At 48.0% G+C, this 12,290-nt stretch overlaps 1 pseudogene; it reads left to right on the top strand.

Annotated features, from left to right (window-relative positions):
• The first annotated feature begins 4,691 nt into the window (after positions 1 to 4,691).
• On the top strand, positions 4,692 to 7,478 carry LOC136398199 (sialic acid-binding Ig-like lectin 14; annotated as a pseudogene).
• The last annotated feature ends 4,812 nt before the right edge of the window (positions 7,479 to 12,290 follow it).

Genomic DNA, 12,290 nt, shown 5'->3' on the forward strand with positions numbered 1-12,290 from the left:
CATCCTATATTCGGAGACTGATACTCTGATGCTTGAGTGTATTGTAAAAATCTTCCCTCACTTGATAGCTGATCATTTGGCACTATCTATGCAGAGTCCTTAATTTTAACATAGTCCACATTTCCAATGTTTCTCTTTATAAACAGTGCGTTTATGTCTTGTTCAGGAATCCTTCCCTACCTTAAGTTCATGGCGAGGTCCTGCTATGTTATCACAAACTATAGGTGTTCAATCCACCTGTACTTGATTTGAGCATTGTCGGAATTAGGGGGGCAGTTTCATTCGACTGTCTGTGAACCCCTCGCTGCCCACACATACAATTGAGAAGTTTATCTCCTTGTCACTTCTCTGTGTCACCTCCGCTATCGTGCATGACATTTCCTGTGGTTTAGGTCCATGGTATTTCTAGGTGCCCTACTCTGTTCCTGTGGTCTCGTGGTCTAACCCTGTGTGAGTCTTGCATTCTGTAATGTTTTACTATGTCTAGACATCTTACAGAGCCTGTCCTCGTATACTGTTCTTCTTCACGATTGCCTTGGCTGTGTTTGGAAATATTTACTTCAATATATTTTCACAATAGCAGCACCAAATTTTCCTAAAATCAACTGGGAGATTGGGTGACGTATTGCTTTAATTCAGAAGATTAATTTGGGTGGAAGAGACTTTTACACAATAGCACTTTCATATCCATGAACATACACATTTTTTCTGTTTATTTAAATCTTTAATGCCCTTCCAGACAGATTTTCTTTCATTTAGAAAGCACATATTAAATTTTGTCATGTACATCTGTATTTTTTATTTAAGAAATTTTTTCCCATTGATTAGAGAGAGAGACAGGAAGGGAGAGAAAGAGAGAGACCATTTGTTGTGCTACTTAGTTGTTCCATTTAGATGTGCACTCACTGGTTGCTTCTCATTTGCATCCTGATGGGGGGTTGTACCTGCAACCTCAGAGCAGCTTGGTGGACGGGACAGTGCCCTACCTACTGACCCATCCAGTGAGAGCTGTCCTGGACATCTCTAAAGAGATCTAATCCAGGTATATTATAATTATTGAGGCTACTGCCAATGGCATCCTCTGTTTTGTTTATTACCATGATATAACAATGCGTTTGATGTTTGTAATTTGATTTTATCTCTAGCAAGCTTGCTGCCTCTCTTAATAAGCTCCTAAATGTATCTATATATACTAGTACTTGTGGATTTTTTCTATAATGCAGTCCTTTATGAAGAAAAAGAGCTTTGTTTTCTTTTCAATTTTCATAGCGTTTACCTATTGCTATTGCTTTTCTAGACTAAGACCCAACGTTATTGTATTAGGTATGATGTTTACTGAAGACTCCCCCTACCTCATTAAAGAAATTCTTCTGTATTTCTAGTTGGCAGAGAGGTTTATCTTGAAGGCATTGGAAATCACCCTAAATGGTCATTGTTTTATCTTTTGAAATTTATTCAGTCAAGGGCCAATCAGAACACAGAAGCCCCACTGTATATTTCAGCAGGGGGCATTTAACTTAAGGAGTTTGTTATGCTGATGTTGGAACACAAATGGAGCAAAGAAGGAACTCTCCCTGGAAGTCTGACAGCATGATAAGCTAATCCAAATACCAGCCTGAGTTTTGTTTTGTTTTTTGTTTGTTTGTTTTTCAGTGCATATATGAATTATTGAGATATAATTGTCATATATCTCTATGCTTGTTTCAGGTGTCCAACATAATGTTTCAACATAAGTACATATTGTGAAGAACTCACCAGAATGTCTTCTTAACATTAATCACTATGTACAGTTGAACATGTTTTTGTTGTGATGAGAACTTTTAACAATTTTCTTCTAGCGATATACCCACTTAGAAATTTTCAAATATGCAACACGGTATTATTAAGTATCTCTTTATAGTTAATAGTATTAATACTCATTATTATTAACTACAGTCACCATGCTGTACATTATGCCCGCATGATGTAATTACTTGTAACTGGAGCTTTGTGCATTTGGCCACCCTTGCCCACTTCACCCACCCCTCATCCTCTGCCTCTGGTCACCACCAGTCCCTTCTCTGTATCTGTGAATTGGATTGTTTTTTTAAGTTTCCAAATGTATGTGAGCTCATATGGTATTTGTCTTTGTCAAGTTTACTTCTCTGACCATAATACCTTCATGGTCTATCCAAGTTCTCCTTAATAGTAGTAGTATTATTTTATTCTTTTAATGGCACAATGATATTCCATTGCATACACACAACATTTTTTTTTTTTGAGAATGGCTTTTATTTATTTTTTTTAAGATTTTTTTAAAGATTTTATTTATTCATTATAGAGAGGAGAGAGAGAGAGAGAGAGAGAGAAGGGGGAGGAGCAGGAAGCATCAACTCCCATATGTGCCTTCACCAGACAAGCCCAGGGTTTTGAATCGGCGACCTCAGCATTTCCAGGTCAACGCTTTATCCACTGCGCCACCACAAGTCAGGCCACACAACATTTTTTTCTTCCATTCATTTATCGATGGACATCTAGGTTGCTACAACATCTTGGCTATTGTAAATAATGCTTTTGTGAACACAGGGCGCACTCTTCTCAATTTAATTTTTTCAAGTTAATGTTTTCATTTCTTCCAAATAAGTACCCAGAAGTGGAATTGCTGGATCATATGGAAGCTCTATTTTTTATATAATGTTTTCAACTTTCGTTTATTGATTTCAGTGAGAGAGGACGGGAGAGAGAGACACAGGAACATCTAGCTGTTCCTGGATGTGCTCTGACCCGGCTTTGAAGCAGCAACCTTTGCGCTTTGGGACGATGCTCTAACCAACCGAGCTCTCCAGCTAGAGTTCTCTTTTTAGTTTGTGAGGAACTGTCATACTGACTTACATAGTGGTTGCACCAGTTTTTGTTCCCACCACCAATGCAAGAAGGTTCCCCTCTCTAAAAATTCTTGCCAACACTTATTATTTTTTGTCATCTTTATAACCCTAACTGGAGATGTGCTAGACTCCTCAGTGATATGATTTGTGGAGACACGACCATAGAAATCTGCTTTCTTGAGTCCTTTGCTTGCATAACACGATCTTCTGTGCAGTATGTGAGGAGTCCGGGGTGGGTGGGGACGGAGCTGGGTTCCCATACTCACCTGCTCCCTGTGGCAGGAACAGACCCAGGTTTGTGTGGAGCCTGATATTTATACAAATGTTGAGATCACTGTTTAAAAAATTGTGGCACACATGAATTTTTCTGAAATGAGGAAACACATTGTGTCAAGTCACTAAAGCTAAAATATTGAAACCCAAATATAAGACAATTCAGAGAAAGTACAGACTATGTTATTGGCCGTGTGGCACCCCTGTCTGGCACCTGCACAGCACATGGTCCCACAGTGATGACTGATGTTCTTTCATTGCCTCCTTATAAGAGAATAGTTATATCATATAAGAGAATAATTATGTCCATTAAGAATAAATGTTAATATTATATCAATACATGCCGTCGGTTGTTTTAATAATATATTTATATAATATAAAGAATAGATCAAGAATTTAATATTTCCTTTGGCACAGTTTATTGACATGTTTTTTTCTCTTGCATAGTTTATGAAACTTTCTTTTTTTTAAATTTTATTTAGAAAATTAAATTTAACGGGGTGACATTGATCAATAAGGATACATAGGTTTTAGGTAAACGTTTCTGTAGCATTTGAACAGTTGATTATGTTGTACACCCATCACCCGAAGTCAAATCATGTTCTGTCACCATATATTTGTCCCCCTCTACTCCCCCTCCTACATCTCCCCCACACCCCCTCGCCCGGTAACCTCTTCACCCCAAAACTTTCTTTCAATCCCACAACTTGTTACTGGAGGTCTGAACTGTTTCAAGTCAGTGACAAGTTTGGAGAAGAGCTTATGAAGTTTCTTTCTTTCATAAAAGAGCAGTAGGATTGCAGCTGATTCCCACACATCCCTGGAGCCCTTGCTGGAGCTTTGAAAAGGGACCAAGCATGTGAGGGCCCTGAAGATGAAGTTTCTTGGGCTTTAAGGCAGTAAATGTGCAGCTGTGCTGAGGTCCAGCCTTCGGTGTCCCCGCTGAATAAGGCGTAATCTGTCTTCACACGTCCCATTTCAAGGGGCCCGAGCACAGTCACTGTCCCACAGACCTTCAGACCCTTGACAAGCAACAGCAGTGCACCCACGTCCCCCAAATCCCTCAGAGGAAGTGGCTTTAATGCTCAACATTCCCCCTGGGCTCCACCCTCCACTGGAGAGGGGTCTAAATTCCTTACTCTCTTATAGCTCTTGAGTGGTCTAAATAAAATTCAAAACTATACTTTCCCAGAATATCCAATGGTTTCAGCTGGAGAATGGGTCCCCCCAAGTCACCAGGGTCAGCTCTGACCACAATGGGTGACCACCCTTTCGACTTAAACATCATCTGTAAGGGGACCACTTTCAGATTCACATCTGGACAGGCCTCTCTACCACTGGGGGCCTTGATAGGTCGCCAGCAGGCTGAAGTTCTTCGGGGAGGTGAGACAGATGGTTCCTCAACCTCCCTGCTACCCTGCATAACCTGTAGAGCCCTAGTTCCCCTCCCAGGACTGGCCACAGCTCTGTCACCACACTTCCTGTTAGGGTGTCCTCAGCCTCACCCCACACCTCAGAATTTCCCTCCCACACAGGGACCTGGACCCGCTCTGCCCTGTCAGATGCAGACATGGTGCCTCTGCTGCTGCTGCCCCTGCTGTGGGGGGGTGAGTGGGACCAGGGAGAGGAGGTGGGTGGGTAAGGGAGGAGTAGATGTTGTAGCTGAGCCTCTGTGTCTCCACAGGGTCCCTGCAGGAGCAGCCAGGCTATTGGATCCGAGTGCAGAGATCAGTGAGGGTGCAGGAGGGTCTGTGCGTCCACGTGCCCTGCTCCTTCTCCTACCCTGGGAGTATTTCTCATTCCCAACCTACACTCTATACCTACTGGTATGAGAAAAGGGCCAAGCCAGATACTGATGATCCTGTGGCCACAAACACCCAAATAAACCAGTGAAGAAAGAGTTCCAGAACCGATTCCTCCTTGTGAACCCCGGGACCAACAACTGTTCCCTGAGCATCAGAGACGCCAGGACCAGTGACTCAGGAACCTACTTCTTCCGAGTGGAGACACATGTGAAACATAGTTACCAGAAAAGCACGCTGAGTGTGCAGGTGACAGGTATGGCAGGGCCCAAGAAAAGACCCAGGGATGTGGGACTGTGATCTAGAACAGGAACAGGACACAAGGACACTTCCTGATCCAGGTCTTGGGCTCAGGGTGGGCGGAAAACACAGAGGACCCAGAGCAACTGTGGCCCTGAGGCAGAGGAACCACTCAGGGTCACACTCTCGGTCCTCGAGCCCTGGACCCCAGGCAACTCCCTCTCTCCCCCTCAGCCCTGACAGAGAAACCCGACATTCATATTCCGGAGCCTCTGGAGGCCGGCCGCCCCACACAGCTGACCTGCAGCCTGCCGGGGGCCTGCGAAGGGGGAAGCCCTCTCACCTTCTCCTGGGTGGGGGATGCTCTTGACTCACTGAACACTCAGACCCTCCACTCCTCAGTGCTCACCTTCACCCCGAGGCCCCAGGACCACGGCACCAAAGTCATTTGTCTGGTGGTGTCAGTGGTAGAAACTTTGGTGACTACATGGAGAACCATCCAGCTCAATGTGTCTTGTGAGTGTTGAGAGGATGGTGGGTGGTGCCGGGGTAGTGGGACTGGTGTGTGTGTCTCTGTGTGTGTGTGTGTGTCTCTGTGTGTGTGTGTGTGTGTGTGTGTGTAGAGGAGGCTGAGCTAACCTGAGAACTCTTGTGTATGGATATAAGCATGGGGGGGGGGATGGGCCCGCAGTACCGAAATCCCACCTTCCCTGTTCCCACCGCCCTCCTTGGGTTCAGGGTGACTTCCATCCGCTCCTCCCCTCTGAAGCGGGGCCATGTCTTTCTGTCCCAGATGCCCCCCGGAAACTCGCCATAGGCATCTCCTTCAGAAATGTCACAGGTAGGAATAACCTTACCCCATCTGGAGTGACCATTCCCCTGGGTACCATGCAGCAGAGGACATTCAGAGTTTGAATGTGATCTGATGTGGGAAGGGCAAGGATGAAAATCATCAGCCTCCCTCCCTTACCTCTGTGGCTGGGAGCCTATAGCCCCTTTCCATACACACCCCATCTCCCCTCTTGAACTTCTCTCCCCAAAGCCCTGAAGATTCGGCAAAACACCTCCTCTCTGACAATTCTGGAGGGCGAGGCCCTGTGGCTGCTGTGTGAAGCCAACAGCAACCCCCCTGCAGAGCTGAGCTGGTTCCGGAGGTCCCCAGCACTGAACACCACCCCCACGCCCATCTCCAGCACTGCCACCCTGGAGCTGCCTCGTGTGGGCCTCCTCTGGGGACTGTGGAGGAAGGGGGCTCTCCTGCGGGGCTCGGCACCTGCTGGGCTCCCAGACTCTCTCTCTCTCAGCCTTTCCGTGGTCCCTGAGTGTGTGACCTCTGAAGTTAAATTTCCTGGGTCTTAGGGAGATTAGATTAGAGGCACTGCTGACCCTGCTCCTCCCTCCCCACAGACCTCCCGCAGCTGCTGGGCCCCTCCTGCTCCTGGGAGGACCAGGGTCTGCACTGCAGCTGCTCCTTCAGAGCCCAGCCGGCCCCTCCCTGCGCGGGCAGCTGGTGGCAGGGCTGCTGGAGGGGAATCACAGCAATGCCTCCTGCAGGGTCACCTCCCGCTCAGCGGGGCCCTGGACCAACAGCTCCCTGAGCCTCAGCCAGGAGCTCAGAGCTGGCTTCAGACTCAGCTGCGAGGACAGCAATGTCCACGGGGTCCAGAGCGCCGCTGTCCTGCTGCTGCCAGGTCAAGGGGTCTAATGGGAGACAGACTTAGAGAGAAAGGAGTGGGTCACAGAGAAGATGGAGCTGGGGGAGGGGCCGGGCCTGGATGGGGTGATTGCTAGGACAGGGCCTTCCATCTCCTGCAGCAACAGAACCTACAGCCAGTTCTGCAAGGAGGTGGGGAGACAAGAGACTGAGTCCTATAGTGGGTGGTCTCATGCTGAGCTGGCCCCTGGAGAGAAAGGCCCTGGGCCCCTCCCAGCCCTCAGCACTGGGGTCTTGGAGCTGCCCCACCGGGGGTTGCAGATGAAGAGGAGTTCACATTTCACACTCAGCACCTGCTGGGCTCCCAGCATGTTTCCTTCAACCTCTCTGTGCAGAGTGATTTGCAGGATGGGTGCTGGGGGCAGGCTGCCTGGTCAGGTGTTGGGGCTGTGGGTGGGACTGAGACCTGGGGACACAATGGTCACCCCTCTCTGCTCCTCCTCAGGAAGCCCCCCTCCCTGCAGCTATGCAATTGAGGAGCAGCAGGGCTCCTGGCCCCTGGTCCTCACCCTGATCGGAGGGGCCCTTATGGGGGCTGGCTTTCTCCTCACCTATGGGCTCACCTGGCTCTACTACTCCAGCTGAGCAGGTCTGCCCCTCTCTACAGGGAAGTTCAGTGATTGGCCCTTAGTTCCAGGTGGAGCTGGGCTGCCCAGCCCTGCTTGGAAATAGAGCTAAATTGGAGAAGTCACTGAACTTAGACCCCCGTTGTCTCTGCAGGTGTTGAGGCCCCCATACAACCAGGCCAATATCCTGACTGATCGGTCCTTCTTTTAAAATGGGGAGAAGGTGCAGACAGAGTTTAGAGGGACAGTCGTGGGACATCAATGTCACCTTCTCCCTAGAAACCCCTGACTCACCTGTCTCAATTGTACCCCTGGCATTTTAAGTTGTGGAAGAGACAGAGTGATGACAAAGAGAGTAATTGAAAGATGACATTTCTTACTTTTATTTTCTGAGAGTGAGGAGGGAGAAAGCCTGTAGGAATGACTGGGTCAGCTAGTTAAATTATAATTCCCCTACTGGCTTCCTGGAACAACTTGCAGCACAAAGCAAGAAAAACAGGATTGGTAAATAGTTAAGACAAATGGTCCTAAACTCCCCTCCTCCCTCCTCCCTCCTGAGAAATGAGGGTTACTTATGCTACAGACAAAGGAATCATGCACCCTGTGCCTGAACACTGAAAGGGTACAGAAGATGTAAGAAATCTGACCTTGGGAAGCTTGTGTGTTGAAGCCTATTAGGTCACGTTGTTCTGCCGCTGAATAAATCCCCTTTCCTTCAGTAAGCTGTCTAGTGTCTTTTGTCCTCCGGGCGTCACATCCTGCATTCCTGCAACAGGAACCACACCAGACAAGGGCCTTGGGGAAGCACCAGGTTTCTCGGGAAGCAGATGCAGGTGTGGGGAGCCCAGCCACAGCCTTTATTGGGGTTTTTATAGGAAAGACGAGAGAAGGCAGTGTGAGCATTCAGGATCAGCTGGGATGAATAAATCTGGGGCTGGGGCCTGTGGGGAGGTCTCTGTATGTCTGGTCCCAGGTCCTGGGAGATTTAGGGCAGGCGGGGTGGCTGGGGCTCAGGGTGGGTTGGTTTGCCTCTGAAAGGCTGTTCCTGGCAGAGGTCTTGGCTGTCTCTGGGAACTGGGTGCCCCTGGGTGGAGCTGTCTCTCCTTGGCCTGAAAGCTGATTAAGGTCTGAAAGCCTCAATAGACACAACAGAAAACAAGTAAACCCACCCACTGACGGCCCCTTGTTTCTGCCTGTGCCTCTCCCACTGGGCTTGTCACCTCTCTGAGCTGGTCCTGCCCACCCACCCTCTGACCCTCCCTCTCTATTCCCAGGCTCAGGATGAAACTTTACCTGCAATTTATCCTCCCATTGCCCAGAAGTTACCTGGCTGACACCTGAGTTTCTGGTCCCTCAAACTGCCCTGTCAGTGCAGACATCCACGTAGCAGTGTCAGGTGCTCAGGTCTTCTGTTCCGGTTCAAAGATGTGTACGTTGTGATGAGTACTATAAAACATCCCAACATGTAATTATTATTAAGTAATACTAAATAAAAATTCATTTTACATTTTAGTATCTAGTGCAGTTTCTTGAGCCAATTTATAGAATTCTGAGACTGACTGTGTTTAAGCCAATGGCTATGGGCCAAACCTGTACTGAATGTGCGCAGTGAGTTCATGCCTCTCCTCTAGAGGGCAGCACTGACTCTAGACCCAAAATGTAAAAACAGAATCCAAGTAAAGTTTAGCTCCTGAAGGACCAACTCCCTTGCTCCCTGAGGACTCACATCTCTCAGAGGTCAGAGTAGGGACCCAGGTGGTGTTTGTTTCTCACAGGAAAGGAAAGGGTCTCCTGTGAGATGCATCCAGGAACATAAAATGCTGACGACACCATGTTCAGCAGAGGGCAGACTTCACCGTGGTTTGCATCCAGGATATGAATGAGTCAGACCTCTGCTGAGTAGTTGAACTAAAGAAATAGCCTTCGGAATAGTCACAGGGATGTAAAGTGCAGCACAGGGAACAGAGACAATACTACTGTAATAACCGTGCATGGTGTCTGGTGGGCACTGGAAATGTAAGGGGCTCACTTTGTAAAGTATGTGACTATCTAACCACCATGCTGTATGCCTGACACTGATATAAAGTCATACTGAGTGTGAAGAGGAATTGCAAAATAAAATTTAAATTAGAAAAATGGCAACATTCAGACTGTTTGATTGCTGCTTGGTGCTTCACTGCATTACTCTGTTCTGGAACCCCCAATCAGGTCCCACAGGGACAGGGCAGGTGGGGCAGAGGAGTGGAGTAAGCCTGCGATGAAGAGAATGATGGGGGTGTTGTAGGAAGAAACAGTGCCAGGATTACACATCCAAATTTTACATGGGTGATTGTTATGAATTTCACCATGAAAAATAGATTTTTATTTGAATATTTGGAAAATCACACACACACACACACACACACACACACACACACACACACACACACACACACACCCTCTCTGAGATGAATTCTCTGGCCCTTCTTGAGTGTGAAAATGGCAGCGTCTTCCCCCAGCTCAGTAGTGTGGGTGCATGAGAACGGGCCCTGTGCTCTGAGGGGGTCAGCCTGGCCTCTCCTCTGCCCCTGAGACCCATCTTCCAGGTACAGGTTGTCGGGATCTCCTTCCCCGCCCTCTGGTTGTACCTGTGGCTTGTGGTGGCAACTTCCTCTCCTCTGTCCACCCCAGCTGTTGCTCACTGCTGACAGAAGGACGGAGTATAGGCTCAGGGGGGTGGGGCTGTCTTGGGGCCACATCTGCCACCTCCAGCTTGGGAGATGCCTGCAGTGTTGGGTTGTCTGAAGGCCCCTGAGGACAAGGACAGAGAACTGGCTAGGGTTGACTCAATCACCAATATTCAGTGATGTAATTAATCATAACTAGGCAAAGCAGCCTCCATAAAACCCAAGAGGACCAGGGTCTGAGAGCTTCCGGGTTGGGGAACACAGGTAGGTGCTGGGAGAGAGGTGACCTCAGAGAGGCCGTGGAAGCCCCAGCCCCTTACTCCACACCTGCCCTCTCACCTCTTCCATCTGGCTGTCCCTGAGCCACATTCCTTTATAATAGACCAGTGATGTAGGAAGTGACCTGTTCTCTGAGTTCTGTGACTTCTTTGGCAAATTAATAAATCCACAGGCAAGGAGGTCTTAGGAACTTCTGATTATAGCTGGCTGGTCAGAAACATGGGTGGCTGCCTGAATTTGTGACGACATCTGATGTTATTTGGGGTCAGGTTAGGAACTGAACTCTAAACCTGTGGAATCTGATGCTGTGTCCATGAAGGTTGTGTTAGAATTCAGTTGAACTGCTTGTTTTTGTTGGAGAAACTCACTACCCTCTCTGCCAATGGAGTTGGTCTCAGAATACAAAATAGTTTATATTCATTTTCTTATAGTGAGTCTTCAAAGTGGGTGTTTTATATCCTTATAAACCATCACCCAGCCCCTCACAACCCAAATCTTTACAGCCACCCTTTTTATTTTTTATTTTATTTTTATATAGGGACACAGATAGAATCAGAGAGAGGGATAGATAGAGACAGACAGACAGGAACGGAGAGAGATGAGAAGCATCAATCATCAGTTTTTCATTTTGACACCTTAGTTGTTCATTGATTGCTTTCTCATATGTGCCTTGACCGTGGGCCTTCAGGAGACCAAGTAACCCCTTGCTCGAGCCAGTGATCTTGGGTCCAAGCTGGTGAGCTTTTGCTCAAACCAGATGAGCCCGCACTCAAGCTGGCGACCTCGAGGCTCGGACCTGGGTCATTTGCATCCCAATCCAATGCTCTATCCACTTCACCACCACCTGGTCAGGCACAGCCACCCTTTTAAAAGTCACCTGCCCTCCTGGTTGGTTGGCTCAGTAGTAGAGCATCAGCCCGGTGTGTGGAAGTCCCAGGTTCGATTCCCAGCCAGGGTACACAGGAAGGACACCCATCTGCTTCTCCACCCCTCCCCCTCTCCTTCCTCTCTGTCTCTCTCTTCCCCTCCCATTGCCAAGGCTCCACTGGAGCAAAGTTGGCCTGGGCGCTGAGGATGGCTCCATGGCCTCCCCCTCAGGCACTGGAATGTCTCTGGTTGCAATAAGCATTTCCCCCTGGTGGGCATGCCTAGTGGATCCCTGTCGGGCACATGCAGTTATCTGTCTTTCTGCCTCCCTGTTTCTCGCTTCAGAAAAATACAAAATATAAAAATTAAAATTAAAATAAAATAAAATAAAATAAAATAAAAGTCGCCTGCCCTGGGTGGTGATGGCTCCCAAGTGGGACTGTGCTGCTCCCAGACAGAAGTGTGGGGGTGGAGTTGCTGGGTGTGGGGTAGCCGTCCTCACTTTAGTGGACGAGGCCAGTTTTCTCTGAAACACTGGTACCATTTTACATTCCAGAACCACTGCCCAGACTCTCCTAACACTGCGTGTTTTCAGACACTTTCATGTTTGTCCACTTGGAGCCACTGTAGTAGTATCTTATTGTGGTTTTAAAGAGGACGTTCCTGGTGAGTCAATTTTTTTGTATTTGTTTTTCTATAGGTCTGTAGAAATTCTATATTCTGGAGACTGATACTGTGATGCTTGGATAAGCTGTAAAGTTATTTTCTCATTTGATGGCTGTGGACTCAGCAGTTCCTGTGAGGTCTCTGTTATCTGCCTGAATGGTCAGGGGGCAGGGAGGAGAGCCAGGATGATTCCTCAGCCCCACCCACACCCCCAACCTGTGGAGCTCAAGTTCCCCTTCCAGGCCTGGCCACAGCTCTCTTGCCAATGACTTCCTGTCGGAGTGAATGGTCCCACCCCACAGCTAGGCAGTTCCTTCCCTGACACAGGGACTTTGACCAGCTCTGTCCTGTCA

The sequence above is a fragment of the Saccopteryx leptura genome, chromosome 3 (genome assembly GCF_036850995.1).
Source record: "Saccopteryx leptura isolate mSacLep1 chromosome 3, mSacLep1_pri_phased_curated, whole genome shotgun sequence".
In the NCBI taxonomy this organism is placed as follows: domain Eukaryota; kingdom Metazoa; phylum Chordata; class Mammalia; order Chiroptera; family Emballonuridae; genus Saccopteryx; species Saccopteryx leptura.